This window comes from Octodon degus, unplaced genomic scaffold, assembly GCF_000260255.1.
Source record: "Octodon degus isolate 3935 unplaced genomic scaffold, OctDeg1.0 scaffold00099, whole genome shotgun sequence".
Lineage (NCBI taxonomy): Eukaryota > Metazoa > Chordata > Mammalia > Rodentia > Octodontidae > Octodon > Octodon degus.
The window spans coordinates 10,020,611-10,021,008 of record NW_004524675.1 but is presented as its reverse complement, the minus strand read 5'-3'; positions in this window follow the sequence as shown (position 1 = coordinate 10,021,008).

Here is a 398-nt window from a genome sequence, read left to right as displayed (position 1 = left end):
GTCTTCACAATCTGCCTAGAAGGGAGAGACTCGATGGACGCTGCAGCTGCCTGAACTACTGTCATTTGCCTTGGAGCCAGTGGAGTATGGACTGAAACCTCCACAAACTGTGAGGTAAATAAACCTTTCCTTCCTTCATTTTGAGTGTCAGGTATTTGTCCCAGCAATGAGTAAACAGTAACTAAGACACATATGAACTAGATTAAGCCAATCATTAGTTTTCTCTCAGATTTTTCAAGAAAATTATGCTGCATAAATGATCTTTCTCCTTCTGGTATGATGTACAAACACGGGATACCTTAAATTGCTTCCAACATAGGACAAGTCAAGCAGCTAAAGAAGTTGACACACAGAAGAACACAACCCAGAATGACACACGTGGACATGATTTGATCAAA